The sequence below is a fragment of the Temnothorax curvispinosus genome, unplaced genomic scaffold, assembly GCF_003070985.1.
Source record: "Temnothorax curvispinosus isolate PA1 unplaced genomic scaffold, ASM307098v1 QBEX01015898.1, whole genome shotgun sequence".
NCBI classification, from domain to species: domain Eukaryota; kingdom Metazoa; phylum Arthropoda; class Insecta; order Hymenoptera; family Formicidae; genus Temnothorax; species Temnothorax curvispinosus.
In genome coordinates, this window is record NW_020225678.1 from 521,992 (window position 1) to 537,837 (window position 15,846).

Here is a 15,846-nt window from a genome sequence, read left to right on the forward strand (position 1 = left end):
ATACGCCTCGGACAACGGACCACCACGGATTTGTATCTCGAGCAAAAGTTGACAGACCTTGCTCGCGTATCGTATTTAACCCAAAATGTCTATATAAGCCAGATCCTTGGTTTCAACTCGTATCCACGTTTCATTAATCGAATTTCGTGACGAGTCAATGCCCTTGTTCATAAGTAGAACAAACGATACGGTAATTTAAATTAAATGACTGTCAATTGTACCTTCGCACGCTAATTGCGTCAATGTTGCTCTTTGCATTGTTGCAGCTTCTGCGATCTGCCAATTTTGTAAAATCAAATTCGCAAATGGAAATAGTACACTGGAATTTATGTTTTCCACGAGATATGTATTAATAGGAGCATCGCGCGCGATGTAAATTCGCAGTTTCGTGCAAAAATTTATCGATACTTTATTCCTTGATAGAGTCGCAATAACACGCTGATTTTCCATAATCAATTATATATATAATACGAATTTCCAGACCGCGCGTCGCGACGATTTTAGTTTCACATCGACCGTTATTTTTCCGCCGATTTTCCATGAATTGACACTAAAAGCGAGAATGTAATCGCACAAATTGGACGGATCGGGGTTAATAACCCGGCGCGCGCGTAATGGAAATTTTACTTACGGGTCTCGCGAAATTTTATCTTGTTTTGTTTTCGACGAGCTTCGTCGTCGAAAACTCTTACATGCTCGATATGAAAGTTAAATTTCGGCCCGAAACTCTTTCGCTCGTCGGAAATTAGCCGGAGCGCGCAGCGAGAGTCTGCAGCGTGATTTTACCGTGGAATCGCTTCCGTGTCGTTGAGCTTATACACGTACCCTTGATTACAGTTCCGCGCGAGTAAAACGTTGCGTACATTTGCATTCGTTGTGAACCTTTGTAAAAATGTGGTTGGCCTTTATGTGAACCACGGTGTTATTAAAGGTACAGACAATATTAAAATATATATATAGATGTAAATGCACTCTCTTTTTCTCTCTTTTTTTTATGTTTATAAAAATTAATTTTTGATTTTATTTTTTATTATAATCACCGTAAAAATAAACGACGGAGACGAGCGCTCGATACTCTTCTCGAGCTTCTCCGAACATTTTCAAAGTTTGACGAGCGGAACAACCCGTATCGCGCATGCAACTTCGAAAATGGATTGTAAGAGCAGCGTATGTTGTCGATATATGCATCCGCTCGGTAAGAGTCTGAGAGCAACGTAAACCTGCACTTTGTCGAACGCGAACGTGGACGGGATCCCCCGGCCTCGATCCAGGGGAAAATGATAAGAAACTCGAGCGATATCGGGCGCGAGAGGAGAGTCTCGCCCGTTGTTTCAGGAGAGGCGGGAGAGGCAGCGTGGCGTGTCTCGATTGTCTATCGAAGTTTTCAAATATCCTGGAGGAGAGCCGCTGGGACGCCGCGCCATGCAGTGAATTTATGTACCTCTGGCACCTGGGAGAAGCTGCGCGCCACTTTTCCCGTCTCGCGTGCATATAACGTGTCTCGTATACGGAAACGGAGGTAACGTCGTGCCTGGCTTCGTCAAAGAAAAGCTATAGATATCGAGGCGAAAAACTCTCGATCCCGATCGGGAAAATGAGGTTTAGAAGCCGAAAGACACGGCTTCTCGCGTCGAGAAACGTAATTCTGCGCGCCGGGGGACTCGTTCGAGGACGATCGTACTTTTTTTTTATCGCACATTTGGACGATATCCAGCGACAGGACCCGTTTGCTATCGAATTTATCGAGGACCTTCTGGGCCGCGTAAAAATCGATTGTTCCGCAACTTCCCTTCCTCAAATTTTCGTAAAACACTCCTTTGATTACTTTACACGAGTATAAAGCTTTATCATAAAGAAGAAGTGTAAGAATATAAAATAGGATAAAAATTTCAGAGCTCGAGGTGTGATTTCCTAACTTTTGACGAAGAGATGCGCTACCGCGCATTTTGTATGTTTAGCCGAAAGGTTTTCCCGAAAGTGAAATCGCGCGGGAAGAAAAAGTATCATAAAGTAAAGGTAAATCGAAGAGTTGTGTAAGCAATTTCGAGAGCATCGGTGCGAGCTGATGCTTTTTTAATCGAAAATTAAATCCGTCGCCGAGGAAAGCTCCGGCGCGGCAATTTTTCTCGCCGGCGCGGTGCCCGTGATCTCGCGGCTTCGACTTTATCCGCCAACCGGCAATTCAGTGCGGCGACGCGCGAGCGTTTAATCCGCTTCTTGTTGCAAATCGCCAGTCGCATGGACACGATAAGTTGTTGCTAATACCAGCGGCGAAGAACCGAGCAAGATTAACTCGCGCTCCCGGGGATTATTATTTGTCCTTCGTGGTAAAGCCGTGAAACGCAGCGCAATAAAAAAAAGCAAATATTTGCACTAATTTGCGGTAGTAGACACCGTCATTGAATTACGGGGGGGGGGGGGGGATGAAATGCGAGCGAACTCTACCGGCGGGTACATATTATACGACAAGAAAACGTGATGGGTATTTTTACCTTGTTAAGGCGCATAAGAGAGAATATTCCGCGTCGCGGGTTTTTCTTCAGTCGGGAAACCGTGAGACGGGAAAATGAGTAAAATAGTGGATAAGATTGAGTTTCAGCCGGGATATTAATATTCATAAAAATAGTAATGCTATAATGCAGAAAGATATTAATGTAGTTAAAAATATAAGTTTTGCAATAACAATTTGTCATACTTATTCATCACTGTTAAATTCATAGTGTCAAATTATACTCGAGTCATTTTTAACTATTCTTATAAGTCATTGGTCTTACTCTTACTAATATGTCGTTAATTTAATTAAACAAATAGAATTAAAATAATACTGCTTTATGTTAAAATAATAAATTTCGACACACATGATAGTTAAAAATAATAAATTGTTATTTGACTCAAGGTATTAATTTAAATTTAATCCTTTAATATGTTTAACAGTGACAAATAATAACCTAAACGTGAAGTAAATTGAACCTTAAACAGTGGAAACATAAATTACTCTTTTTCGACATTAATACGTTTAAAAAATGATAAAAGGATGATGTTAGAAAGTTTTTATTTTAAATTAATCCCACTTTGCTTCGCTCCAATTGATTCGAGTAGCTCTTCCGATCGATAGAAAATCATATTCTTTTCATCCCTAAATGCCATATTTTTGCCGCGACTAATACGCTCCACTTTAATCCGATTCATCCAATCCCATTCGCTCCCCGGTACTTTGATACCGTTCATGGTTGCCGTTTATCGCGCGCTATCGCTCGACTGCACGACGACGGTCGTCGATGTACCATATAGCGCGCGCGAGTTATCGATCCGCGGAGCGACCGGGTTGAGAAGCCGTCAGACAGCTCGGAGATCCGTGTTCCACGCGGGCCATAACACAATTACGTTAATTGGCCGATGCTTACATTAGTATTAAGTGGAAGTCTGACGAGAGAAGCCGAGCCGTATAGCTCGTAGCTGTTTCGGAGCTCCTTCGATAGCTTATACGTTCACACCGAAGCTCGTTGCTTCGGTATATATATGCTATGCATACGTATATGCGTATGTGCCTTGTGGCGAAATCCACCAACAGGAAATCAAGGAAGCGGAGTGAGGCGAGAAACAGGGAAACGCGCGTTCATCAGATTTTGGAATAAGCGTTTGATGAGAAACTGCAGTAAAGACGCCATATAGAGAAGATAAAGTAAAAACATGATGAGGGGAAGAAAGATACAAAAGTAAGAAATGCCGACATATTAAATTAATTAAAATCGAAGTAGAGGGAAGAATGGTAGAAATGTAGTAACAATACTCGCACCCCAAAAAAATGCGGGTAAACAAGATGAAGAGAATAGAGGATGAACGGAAACCGGAGAAAGAGTGCATGGAAGTGACGCAAAAAGGCTGGCAAAAAATAACGGATGAAGGAAATGTGTTGCGGACTTTGGCTCGCAAAAAAGGGATGAGGCAGCGGGAGGATCAAGAAAGATTGCAGATAAAGGGATGCAGATAAAAGCAGGGATGGAAAATGTGGAGGAAGATATCGCGCAGGAAGGAAATGCAAATAAAGGAAAAGCCTTACGATGGTGCTTGAGGAGCCGCGAAGGATATATGTATATATATATACATGTACACATATACATATACATATATAAAGACAGGAAGCGGGGATGAGGGGGAGCAGAAATGGAGACAGAAAGAGAATGCGGACGCGTCGAGAGAAGATGAGAAAGAGAGCGTGCGGCGGCGGGACGAGAGGGTACGGTTGAAGGGTGGTCTATACGAGAATGGGGGGGTTTCGAGGCGAAGTTTGGCGGTTTGGCATCCCTACAGCGCAAACTACTACTACACCGGCTCTCGTCGGTTTGCACGAGGTCGCCCTCTCCCGAATCGCCGGCGCTGATTTCACAGCGCCATTCGTAGGATAAGCGGAAGACAGTCTCCAGCCGCGTCGTGCCCCTGATCCTCCGCGACCCCGAGCGCAAACTTTCGAATCCCCGAAATTCTCCCGGGATACGGGATATTCCCGAAGGAAAACGCGCGCGCCGCTGAGAAAATCTCCCTAGAATTTAAAAAAAGAGAAACAACGCCGTGGAGTTCCCAAAACACATGAATAGCTTCCGAGATTATCGATATAATTTTAGCACAGTTTCGCGTTTATTTCGTCCATGTTCAACAAGCTGATCGATTTCAATTTTATATTTTCTGCTCCACTATTTTTTGCTTCGTTCAGACGCGTGGGCGGAAATATATCGGTGCTATTTTTGCAATTTGCAATTTGCAAAAGAGATAAACAGAGAATAATTATAAGATATATCGAGATTAATAAAGTTGATTGTTAAATATTACAGGATGAAATTTGAACCAATACTTTGAGTTAAATAACAATTTGTTATTTTTAACACGAAACAGTATTATTTTAACTCTATTGGTTTAGTTAAATTAACATTGTTTCAGTTAAATTAATGAAATATTGAATAGCAGCAGTGGCGACTTATAGGAATGGTTAAAAATAACTCAAATTGAATATAATTGACACTACACTGAAAAAAAAATTTAGATCCAAGAAAATATTTATTTAGATACTACCAAGAACTTATTTACTTAATATAATCACATATTTATTTAGAATTAGATATTTTTACTTAAATTAAGTAAAAATATCTAATTCTAAGTAAATATATGTATTATATTAAGTAAATAAGTTCTTGGCAGTTTCTAAATAAATATTTTCTTGGATCTAAATATTTTTTTTAGTGTATAAATTTAAGAGTAATTAATAAGACTTCGAAAGTCAATAATACGTACCAATTTATTAAAAAAAATTAATAATAAATTTAAACTTAATCACGTCCCAACCCCAAATTGCAATTAACTGAAATCTAATAACTAGCAAAATGCAACTTGATCGAATCGATATGCAGCGACGACGTGGGATCGTGACATGCTTGAAAAAAAAAGGAAAAGAAGGAACGAGGATCGTGCGATCTTTCGCGTTTCCGTGGCGTCCGCGCGAAATTCGCGCCAATCGCGTCGCCGCGTTTAATCGAACACGCGGGGAATTCAGTCGCCCGAATATTCGCGCACGTGGGGTCTCCGATAATCCCAGCGACAGGATCGGCGACAGAACGCCGCCGTTAATTCAACAGCTCTAAAAAGGAACGGCGCGGAACCGAACGAATCCGAATCGACGTTGTAATCATCGGCAGTGATTAGAGACACGTATTGTCGAACGCTTTGACAGCATCGATATCGCTTCAGGCATCAGTTGTGGATGCATCTGCCATCGATACTAATCTGCTGATAGGCAATGTCGATACCTTTTCCACGATATTGCGCGCGCACTGAGAAAAAAATACTTGAAAATTTATTTGTAGGATATAAGGTTTATTTTACAGAAATAAATCTCTTATTTAAATACGGCGAAATAAAATTTTATTTCTAGTAAATAAACCATATATTTAATTTTTGAAATAAGTATTATTTATTACAAATAATTGTTTATTTCTTCGGCATGAGTTGTTTAACTGTAAATATTAAACTTTCTTTAATTTTTATAAATCAATATATTTCTGACAAGTAAATTAAATTTCACTAGATAACTATATATTATTTCCTCTCACAATTTAATTGTGAAGAAATCTTAGACACATTATACTTATGTGACGACCTACGTCACTCACAAAACACATCCGCGCATTTTTAACTTGGCGGAATCATATGTACTAGCATCTAGTTAGCAACGATGTTGTTATTCTCGCCTCGCAAGGGGTCTGTTTATATATTATGGCTGAATGTATTTTAAATACGAGCAACGCTTTCTATCATGCGCCGCCTAACGATGTCGTCGCGAATTAGTTGCTGGTATATATAATTCCGTCGAGTTAAAAATGCACGGATGTGTTCTGTAAGTGGCATAGATCGCCACAATTTACAACAATGGAGCAAGATTCTAATAAGTAAATTTGCAATATAAGATATTACTTATTAGAGCAAAGTGACGCCTTTCAATGTTAACACGTTAAAAACATTGATCCTCAGCCAACAAAGCAGAAAAGCAAAAGTTTATCTGTATATTGACAGCCGTCTTACTTTGCTTTAATGAGTAAGATATTATGTTGGAAACTTATTTATTAGATTCCGGCTTTATCGTTGTAAGAACTTGTTCACACGAAGCGTTTTCTGCCGCGCGATTGCTGCCGCGCGTTAATGTTTGCACGAGACGTGCGCTGTCGCGAGGCGAGGTGCGACAACGTACGCGTGTACGCGAGTCGACGACGAGCGTCTATACGATACGCGCTTTGCGGCATTTTAGATCTATATACGAAATTCGCCGTCGCGCGTACGCCGTTCCGCGGGTATGCACGCGTTCTTGCACTTTGTCTCGCGATAACGTGCGACTCATGCGAACGTTGACACACGGCGGCAATCGCGCGGCATCCGCGAGACAGAAACGCCTCGTGTGAACAGGCTCTAAATGTAATGTGTCTATAAGATTGTTTCACTTTGTCTTTCACTTTTCGAACTAACATTCAACTTAAAACACTGTACACTCAACATAAATCACAGACAGTCACCACAGAACGACAACGCACCGCGCCACGACCACCGCTAGTCCGCCATATTGCACGATGTGAATCAGTAAGCTAGAAATTTAAGTTTGATCCAAACAAGTGAGCATTTGTTTCCAAGACGTAAATTTAGTTTCCGGAAATAAATGTCAATTTCTATAAATCCTATTCTATTATAACCAAGTATTTTGTTGCTATAAAAAAATGTAAGTTTGCCGCAAGTAGATTTATTTTTTCAGCTATAAATAAATAAAAATTTTTTTACAATTAATAAGAAAAATTAGGCATATTTCACAGAAATGTATATTCTGTCATCATAATCAAATTTTTTTATAGCCAACAAATATCGAAGAAAATATCACAAATAACATTTGTTTCTGAATATTTCGACTTTTTTCTCTCAGTGCGGCGAAACGATCGCGACATTTGTACGAAACCAAATTCGAGCCGCTTCATACACAGAGTCTGTAAAATTTGTATCCAATTTTTTTGTTATTAAATGCAAACGTCGAGTAATAATTCTTCCAATTAAAAGCCATCACGGAATTCTGCGCGGATTAGATAAGCGCGGAAAATTTATGCGTACGCACATTCGATAAACAATCGGATTTTCGATGATAAGTAACAGTTAAACTTGCTTTGGGAAAATATTGAGAGAGAGCGAGCAGAAGTTATGTATATCTGAAAGTGCAGTCACTTGTTTTATTGAATATTGCGGCAACGATTGGGCCGATAATCCGCTGAGCAATTGCCGCGGATCAAACATCGAGAGTGCCATTTCTCGCGCGTGTCAACGCTCGAAACCGACGAATCCGGATTTCATTGACGCCGTCCCCGCAATCCTCTAATTTTCCCCCCCCCGACTAATTCTCTCTCATTTATTCGAAATCCGATATGCTATCTCGATAATGGCGACAGCGAGCTTACCGCTAATCGTCGGACCCGATCGACAGCGTAATTTCGGGCGTGTAACAGCTTTTTATTGGCGCTACACATGCAGTTGATAAATGATGATGACCTCGAGAATGATATTCTCATGAAGTGTATCGCCAGTCATAATTTCGGATATTCTCCCGCTGTGTGAAACGATATATAGCAGAGCGTAGAAATCGCGAGGATTATAAAATGTACGCGCTCTTTTATCTCGTTTCGCTCGCGAAATATTTGCGCAGACGGCGCAAACGCGCGCGGATGACTGAATCAAATTCCAACGGGTGGAAAATGATTTTCGCGATATTGCGAAAACATTCATCTCGCTTAGAATTTTTTTCCCGTGATTGAAGAGAAATCAATTCGCGATATGGGTGTCCTTCGCGAGGTTTGATTCGCGCTCGTCGCGCTACCGGCCACGTTCGTCAATTACGCTTATGATTTCGTGAACCAAAAAAAAAAAAACAGTGATTTTTTTATTGTCGCTGCACATTGAACTTGCGTTGTTTTTTCGCACGAACCATTTTTCACAACTGTAGTCATAAAAAAATTATCCTGTCGTTTGTCTGTAATATTTTATCCGCCCGACTGCACATTTCAGATATGTTTTTTTTTATTACTCCTATTTAGCTTGCCTATTACTTTATTTAGCTTGCTATGTTTAAATAAATATTATATGCAACTGTGGCTCAAATTTTTATAGTAATTAATCACCGGAGAAAGAGGAACACGTTAAAAAAGAGAAATGCGACACATCAGGAGGCCGGCGTATCGTAATAAAACTACTTGGCCGGTTTCTAAAGTCACTACGAAGACGGGCTTTACTTCCTGGCGACGTGGTTTTGCGGTGAAAGATGAAACGCCGCGGCGAGTCTACTGTTGCACCACTTTCCTGGCTTCTATGCTGCATCAAAGGAGTAAATAACGGGAGGCCTACTGTCTCGTCACGCTCGTGTCACGCTTAGAATGACGCGATTTCATCACCTGCCTCTGCCTCGTGTTCCTTTTTATACTTTTAGCGAGCTATATTATTTCTTCAATCTAATATTTTTAAAGATAATTTAAATATAAATTATAAAAAAACCTGCAAAATCATATCTTGCATTCGCTTATTTCTCGTACAACCTCTCTGTACCTTTTTATAAACTTTTATTAATATTTTTACAATTCGATAAACATAAACGCGGATAAAATCGTAAAATTTGTTACTAAAAAATTGTGAAAATTAAATTTTCGTATCCGCAAACTCTTTCCTAAATTATAATATAACGTATATACAAAATTTATTGACAGGTTGTTGCGTTACTCGCATTCTGCCTTACATTAAATATTTATGTGACACGGTATGAGTGCTCACAAGGCATCGCGAGGAGCCATCAACCCAGACTGGTTCTCACTTAATCCTCGCATACGCTTCAAGGGTTTTTATTAAAGAGAGGAGGAGAGAACAGCCTGTGTACATCCGTCTATCATTGCTCGCGTGCGAGCGCGCACGTGCGCGAACGCGGCTTTACGGAGTTCAAGCAACGACGTGAAAAATTCGCGACGGTTGGAGCAAAAAACTCGGTAGCAAGGTGACAGCGTGAATTTTTCTGTCGACCGTGAAAGACTCACATTCATCAGTCTGATGGCCCGTACTTAATGCCCGCATACAGTAGCTGGGATATCAACCGCGGCTTTACCTGCGTTTCAGAGAAAAACTGTGCACATTTTACTTCACGTATCCGTAGCGGAGGAACTGAGGAAAGCGTGTGGTAAAAATATATAAGTTTCGTACATTATGGAATGTATTATGCCCAAAAACGACGCGGTAATTTGTAAAAAATCAACGATATGTGACTTTTAGGGACATGGAAGAATGCAATAATAATAAGAAACCCTAAACTTTTTGTGACCACTTAAGAACGTGATAACTTCTTCACCTTCGAAAACTAGTTTTTCGATGTCACGTATATTTACTTCAACGATAATATAAGAAAACACTCAGATGAATCATTTAGAAACTTTCTAACAACGATAAGACCCTTTTTGAACTTTATACAAGAGAAGTGTCGGACTGCAAGTTCAGTTCACTGCAGTTCCGCGACACGTTGAGATCTCGTCGTACTGTACCCGTCAGGTAAGCGTATAATACTGTGTAAATTCAAGTACCCATGTAAAAGGTGTTTGAATAATTTTTTTTATTGTAAGAAATTTCACAACTCTAATTCTGTATGTTATGTATTTCTTTTTTAAGCCCAAGATCTATTCAAGTCAAGAACTTTTATATTTTACACGTAAAAGTTGGCGAGAAATATACTCGACAATTAAACTCGTTAAACAATGTTTCACCTTTCGTGATTAAATGCATCTGTCTAATTTTGAATTTGATTTATGTGATACACGCCAGCAATGTAAGGCAGGAATTAGAATCGGCCGACCGCGGCTATAAACGTCGCGCATTCTTGATGTAAACCCAAGCTTAATTAAGTGTAAATGCGAAGCATGAGCGGACCGATCCTCATCAGCCTGATGGGCTTTTACTTAACGTATGTACGTGTTGTCTCGCGACAACACACGACGCCCAATGGTACGCGTAGTTACATGATACGAATTACACAAGCGTGGAAAGCGAATGGCCTGACATAATGTGTATTTCCGCGTCCAGAGTAAATTGCCGGAGTTAATGAAAAAAAATGGCCGGAACGAGAAAGTAGTACAAAAAATCGTATGCAATACGATTTGTCCTACAAGTATATCTTCTTTATATAAATAAATTACGGTAAAACAAAGTAACGTAGTTATTAACAATTATAATGTAAGAGCAATATATTTTCAAAGATTTAAGACATTAAAATTTAACATTTACATGTTTAATCATGAATTATACAAAGTAAAGCAAATATAAAAAAAATTCATAATCTCTTTAGAAAAAAGATCATATCTTAAAAAACCAAGACGCCCAGTTGGGCGATAGAGCAATTGCTCTAGCACACTCTCAAAAAAGATTTCTAGATACAATATTATTAGGATCGAAATAGGGCCAATCATATTTAGTATTGAAAGAAGAATATTTTAATCTTAAATAAAGGAATTCTTAAATTAGACTTTTAGAAAAAAGAATATTTTAATCTTAAATAGAGGAATTCTTAAATCTAGAATAAAATAATCTTGATGCTATCCCTCTAATTTTCTCAGAATTATTCTAGATTTAAGAATTCCTCTATTTAAGATTAAAATATTCTTCTTTCAATTCTAAATATGATTGGCCCTATTTCAATCCTAATAGTATTGTATCTAGAAATCTTTTTTGAGAGTGCACGGCGCGATGAATAACGTTTTTGCCGGAAGATACGGCGCGAATAAATCGCGATTTCAAACTATCCTCCAATCGTTCTTCATGTATCGCCGAAATTCACGGTCCAATAATATCGGATTTTGTACGGGCACACCAGCTTGCTTAATAGATCCCCGGATGAATGGATCTCGTGATAAAAAGATGAAGAAAAACAGTCGATAAAAATTGTCGATAATTCTTTTGATTTGTCACAGGTCTCGTTTTCTGAAATACGAGCGCGTATACCATATTATATTTTATGACCACAAAATATATCCGCGAAAGGTATTGTACAGAACGACATATAACGTCCTATATTATATAGCGAAACTTACATGAAAAACGACGTCAATAACTTGTTATAACTTGTCCAATATATTTTGGCATAAGTTGGTGGGAATTAAATTTTACGAGCAACGTTATAGACATTTTTATTATTCAACAACAGTTACGGAGTCATTAGCACGTTCGTAACTTTTGTTTAATTTTTATGAATGCCAATGGCACACCTTCTCTGGATAACACTGTTACAATTTATTCAATATTTATTGTCGAAATGCGCAGCGTTACATCCCGTGACTGCCAATATTTTCGTCATCGCGGCGACAGGTATTGTACAATATCAGGAGTAACCCCTGATGCCGAAACTTCGATCAATATCTGCCGCACGGAGAATAATATCCTTGATAACCGGGGGTCCTCTGCGATCTGTCGACTACTTGTTAATATTACAGTCTACGGCTGCCAATATTTTCATCACCCGGAGAACGGGGGTATTGTATGGCCGTTTCCGTCCGACGAAACTTCGTTTGGTAACTATCGCGCGGAAAATAATATCCTTGATAACAAACACTTGTCAATATTGCATTCTACGGCTGCAGAATACTCTACGTCTACATCATCGAACGCGGAGACAGGTATTGCGCGCGCGCGCGGGCATCACGGATGATTTCGGGTTTTCGAAAGTTTCATTAGCGAAAATTGAACGGGGCGCGATAACATCGTCGATACTTGTCGAGTACTTGCTAAAATGTCGCGTTTACACGCTATGATTGCAAATATTTTGATCACCCTGGGACAGGTATTGTACAGAGAATCGCGGAGATAATTTCGGCCGTTATACAGCCGTTGTAGCGATCAATATGCTAAACTGTACTCGACGCGCGGTATTACATATTGTCCCGCGCGTTGGTACGCGCGATCCACATATGTGCATACCGCACGGCGCGGCGCGACGAGGTCCGCGTGGCAAACAATGATGAAGCTCAGCAGCCCGAAGCGATATTTCCAATTTCAAATTCGAATATATAAAGATCCGACGATGATAGGTGTCTGGTAAAATGGGAATAAAACAGAATGGGATATTTAGAATAAAAATTTGGAATGTTTTTGTGGTATTAAATGCTGATGATCTATCACTACGCGGGCTTTAAATCACCGACAGTTTAATTCATTGCACGAATTAAAAAAAAATTGCGTAATAAAATATCCATTCGTTAAAAACACACACACATTACGTCGGATAAAACAAATCTATGTCTGAAATCGAGCAATTATTTTGTCAGAAATTACTTTATTTATTTTATTATATAAAATTAATTTTCGCGTTTCGTGACGTTTGAGAATCCCTTGCGGATCAGATTGCGCACTCCCAGACTAGGGGGATATCTCGTGATGCGATACTCCTCTTTTATCTATGCGCGCGAATGTTCCTTTATGCGGAATTCCGGCACGAGAGCTCGCAGCAGCCGAAACACGCAAGAAATGCCGGTTCGTTAGTAACGATCACGGTAAGTTTTGCGCGTGTGAGTGAACGGATCCGGATCATATTCCGGTTTTGCGCAAGGGCGGAGAGGGCGGGGCGTGGCGAGAGGTGAGAAGGGACGGCGCGGACGGCGTGCATGCATGACCCCGTATGCATTCGTCGGGGTCGGGCACGTCTCCGGCGCGGCGGGAACTTGATCGCAAGTGATAATGCTCCTTAGTGATCAGCCCTTAGGTGCTCGAGATTCCGAACGCGTCGCCTAATGGTCCCTTATCGCCACCTATACCCTATACTGGAGAAGTGCCACGAGACGCCCGCCGTCTCGACATAACATCCGCGATATCCGTCATGGTCGGTGTCATCGCCGAAACGATACTGCCGCAATAATCGCCTGCTCGCGTCGTGATCGCGCAATCATTATATAATAAAAAAAAGAAAGAATCGTGTCGACGCATTTCGCGCGCTTTATCCGATTTCCGCGCCTTGAAAATCAACCGGTCGAAACGATTCCGAACGCGACGCTGAATTTCGCGTGATTCTTTCGCGACCGCGATCGATATATAATGATGACGATAATAAAAACATATCCCACGGGTGTGCGCAATCATCCCGCTGTTTGTTAATTCACTACTAATATCGTATATATTCATGCACCACATTATGAATTTGCATAAGCGTGCCACATTGTTTAGAAAAACAATATGTGATAATTAATTACGGGATAATGCAATAACGATCGACCTGTCGATAGCCGAAACTAATCCGCAGCCGCAGAATCGCAAATTTTCGGCGAGGTCGTAAACTCGCCGTTGTATACAACGTGAGTGAAAAGTCCTGAATTTTATGAGGTCACCTAATACACTGTCGGCCGCACTATTCAGACAGAATTCTACGATATCCGCGCCCCCCGCCTGATTTGATCGATCGTAAATATCCGGCCGGTCTGACCGCCGGCAAATTTGCCCGTTATGGTCGCTCTCCCGTTAATTGGCATGCAGGTCGAATCGCGCGGTGGAGCGCGCGCCGTTTCCGTTGCCTCGAAATGAATTTCGAGACGAACGGTAATGCCGCGCATTCCGAAAGATGCGCGGAATCGAAGCTGCGGTCGGGCGATATTTCTTCCGCTTTTCCGTGAAAAATTTTAAAGCGAAGCCAACTTTATACATCAGGAGCGTAATGCGATATCCTTGCGCGATTTATCATCTACGTTTTTAAGAGTAATGTTTGTCTTGCCTTTCTTTTGACGAATTTTATACTCGGACGTTTAATTACATTTTATTAAGTGTAATACGTCCAAATTGAAAAATTTTATACGTTGAAATTTTTAATCTAATTTATTTTGACTCTAGGTTTCATTTTATTTTAATTCATTTTTATTTCTCATAGAAACGTTTGTGTGTTATGTATCTAATAGTTACGGGCGGTGATAATAAGGTGTCATTTGAAGTCAAAATAATCTCCGACGGAATTAAAGAGAGCGAGAGTGCTGCGAAAGGAGATAATACGCGCTGATGGGGCGACGTTGAGCTCTCTCACCCAATATAAAGCTAGCGTCCGCGGGAGAAGACCCATTTCCATAAACTGCCCTCTCTCTTCCCGGCCATGACAATAAATCAGATTACGCGAACATTTCGCACGCCGTACACCGTGAAATCCGCACCACGATTCGCGAGAAAGCAAATGATTGTCGGTGGCGAAAAAAAAAGAGAGCCGCGAAAAGTGGGAGGAAGCCATTTCGGTGGCACCAAGCTGTCGTTAAACGACGTAAACAATTTCCACAGCGTATTAATCCGCGCAGACGATCGTTCCCACGTAATTCGAATATGTTACAATGAGAATAATAATCGTTATCACACATATATGACGTGTACACAGGGTGACGTTCAATGGTGTGCAGCAAATAGAAGTGCAATACTCGATAAATTTACATGAAATATGTGCAAATCATGATATATACATATACATTTGTAATATATCTCTTTAATTTGAATAACTAATTATTTTAAAAAGTCTTTTTGATATATTAATTTGCTGTACTGGACAGTATTACCTACGATTGGGATACTTTTTTATTCTTATCAATAGTATTAATCGGAGATATTGTAGAAGGAGATAAAAGTCTATAAGTCGGAAATTTCTGTTCGTGATGTAAAAATGTAAACCGTCAGCGTCTGCGTTAGCGCCGACAGATTCCGAAAAGTCGTGGACGCGAGCTTTCCCGACGGGGGTGACCAGTTGAGAGATAGTAATACTAACTGAATCAGCCTGTATACATGGTTATAGGAAGTATTCGAGCGCGCCCAGTTTTATAAACTGTTCCGCCGTCCGTGGGCGATAAATCAGATTACGGGAACGTTTTGCGCGGCGTATACGAGGCCGTGAAACGACGATGCATCCGCGGGCTGTGACAGCAAATGATAGTATCGCGGAATAACGAAAAACGAGCAAAGGGCGAATAGCTGAAAATCGAGAAAGAGAGAGAGAAAGAGAGAAAGAGAAAGAGTCGGCGCGGCGCGCAATTAATCAGGCTCGTTTCGCAGCAGTTATTATCGCCATTATTGTGCAAATTATGCAGAATACTTTCCATAATTTCCGTGTTATTTACAATCGGTTACACGGCCGAATCAACTGTGCGAGAGCGAGCTCGCCGCGCGCGCACCGCGTTTCCGCATTCATATTCATATTTCACTCACCGGTGTTACTATACGCGATACTTTCGAGGCAATCTAGCGGCAAAAGCTCCTGAATGTAATATACTGTCGATCGCTTTGCGAGTGAATCACGCG